This window comes from Gekko japonicus, unplaced genomic scaffold (genome assembly GCF_001447785.1).
Source record: "Gekko japonicus isolate JY-2015 unplaced genomic scaffold, Gekko_japonicus_V1.1 scaffold6894, whole genome shotgun sequence".
In the NCBI taxonomy this organism is placed as follows: Eukaryota; Metazoa; Chordata; class Lepidosauria; order Squamata; family Gekkonidae; genus Gekko; species Gekko japonicus.
Window position 1 is genome coordinate 5,432 of NW_015159916.1, and position 2,706 is coordinate 8,137.

General features: G+C 47.5%; 1 non-coding gene across 1 annotated transcript; it reads right to left on the reverse strand.

The window, feature by feature from the left end:
• Positions 1 to 1,200: 1,200 nt before the first annotated feature.
• TRNAW-CCA lies at positions 1,201 to 1,272 on the reverse strand. The gene has a single exon. It is a non-coding gene; the product is annotated as a tRNA-Trp (tRNA).
• Between the last annotated feature and the right edge of the window lie 1,434 nt (positions 1,273 to 2,706).

Below are 2,706 nucleotides of genomic sequence, written 5' to 3' on the forward strand. Positions count from 1 at the left end.
TATTTTTCCTAGGTACAGGCTACAGGGAGGGGGGAGAAGATGGAAAGCTGGATTCAGAGGGGCAGATAATGATACATTGATGGTTGGCTGGGAAGGAAATGAGCTTGCCACCTCTGGGTTGGGAAATTCCTGGAGATTTGAGTGGTGGAGCCTGGAGAGGATGGGGTTTGAGGAGGGGTGGGACCTCAGACGGGTACAATGCCATAGACTCCACCCTCCAAACCAGCCATTTCCTCCTGTGAAACCATTGTTGCCATTCTCCAGGTGAGGGCTGGAGATAACTCAGGATTACAACTGCTCTTCAGATGGCAGAGATCAGTTCCCCTGGAGAAAATGGTGGACTCTGTGTCGTTATACCCTGCTAATGTTGCCACAGCAAATTGATACTGACTGCCCAAGGCCAGGGCACCCACCCAGAGCCTCTTACTAGAGCTCATTGTATTTATTTCCACAGTGGGCCTTATTCCTATTTAAATATATAATCTACTAAATGCAATCTGAAATGGCACATTACATTCCACCACTTCAGCACTCTGAGACATCATTCTGTTGTATGTGTAGACGAGTTCTTAAACTGAAGCAGAGGAAAGGTGAAACCACCACTCTCACTGAACGAGTTCTTGCTGTGCTTGTTTTTCTATGAAATCAGAGATCTGCATTATCTTCAGTCTGTGAGCACTCAAGATGCCCCCAGTGTGTGGAATTTGGTTGGAAATTTTGTACATTGGCTGGAGAATGTACAGAAAGGAGCCAGAAGAGGCACCTTTCTGAGATTGCTAAAGGTAGAAGGGAAGCCTGATAGTGCAGATGTTGGTAACTTGTGTAAGCAGCTGGCCAACCACCAAGTCGGGTGCAAAGCAGAGATGCACAGCTTGCCAAGAAACAACACAACAGAGAAAGTCACTGAAGGAATGGGACAGTGATTGGACACTTAATTCTTGGCCCCAGTCCCCAGTTGCAGGCCTTTGTCTATGCAGGTGTATATCCTACCTCTTTTTTTGTAGAGTTAGGGGCAAGCCCAGGAACCTTCCACAGCCAGTGGTTCAAAGGATATCATGTCTGATTTCAGATCAGAAGACTGCAGGTTTCAGTCCTGCCTGGCATGAGGCATTGCATTTTTCTCTGAGCTGAAGCGGCACTGCTTGCTATTATAAGTAAGACAGTACAACTCATTGTTAAAAAAAAAGCTCTCAGAAAACTTGACCCTGGTGTGATTTGAACACACAACCTTCTGATCTGGAGTCAGATGCACTACCATTGTGCTACAAGGCCACTGACTGATCTGATAGAGAGGCTGCAAGCCTCCTAGGAACAAGACTTGGAAGGAAGTTATCTGGAACCCTGCAGCTTTGACTTGTGTTGAATTGACAGTGAAAAGTATGGTAGGATTCAGCAGCTGTGGCTCTGTGGTGCAATGGACTTCTAAGTGACTGGCTTCAGTTAGGCATTCAGTGTTTGTGGGTTCAAGTCCCACCAGAGTAAAAAATTTTTTTGCATCATTTGCTTCAGAAGGTACTGTAACTCACTGGCTCTCTTCCCTCCGCACCCTCACAGCAGCAAGGAGGAGAAAAGTATAGATCTTCAGAGATGTCCCTGCTTTCACCATCCTGTGCCAGGCCATGTTCCGTAAGAACTCCTGTGGGAAACCCAGAGGGAGAAGTGATGTTCAGAAGCTGCTGACAGTGGCAAGGATTGAAAGGATGATACCTGGCAATCAAAAATCCTGCTGCTACTGGATTTGCATCTTGTAGTCCAAATGTGAAGCAGGCTCTGGCCTGTATCACAGCTCAATGAGAAACAAAGTAAAAATATTCAGCAATACAGTTTTCTTGCCCCAAGCAAGGCTCAAACTGTAACTCACCAAGCTATAGAATACAGCAGATGGAGCCACAGAAGAGTCGGCCCTGGAAAGGGACTTCGCTTAGAGTTTAAATTCTTAAGCTTAGTCTCCAATCCAGGGCCTTTTTCTTTGCATACACAAATCCCAATCCTGCTTTTGTACAGTCAGGGGTGGCCTTTGGCAGTCTCTAGGGCCTGTGATGGAAAGGATACCACAGGTGTTTTTGGATCAGAAGACTTCAGGTTTAAGTCCCTCCAGGCTCGAGGCATTGTATTTTGAGGTAAAAGAGTGCTCCCTCCTGTGAGAAGCAAGGTGGTACATCCGTTTACTGAAGGGGGGGGGGCTTAACATGTTTAATCCTGGTGGAGTTCAAACACAGAGCCTTCTGCTCTGGAGTCAGACACACTACCATTAAGAACATCAGAACATAAGAAAAGCCCTGCTGGATCAGACCAATGGTCCATCTAGTCCAGACTCCTGTTGCACACAGTGGCCAGTGTGGTCAGTGGCTTACCTACCAGGACGGCTGCTGGCCCCTCAGGATGAAGACATACAGGTGCCCGGACAGGCCTGTAGCCAGGGATTTTTAAGTCAGGGGGCATTTAAATTTCTTGGGGGGCACTGAAGAACAATGTAGGGCACTTTGCATTCAATGGATAAGCAGTCTCGATCCCACACACATTTACTCACAAGCAAGCCCTGCGGTACTCAAGGGACTTTTCTTTTGGGATTCACACCAAGCATACTTCACTAGCAAGGGTCCCACAACTGGGTGACCGCTTCCTCTCTTCCCTTCCACCATCAGCAGCAAGGCTGCTATGGTGTGTCTGGTTGGGGCTGCAAGCGTCATTCACCAGCCAGCGCTC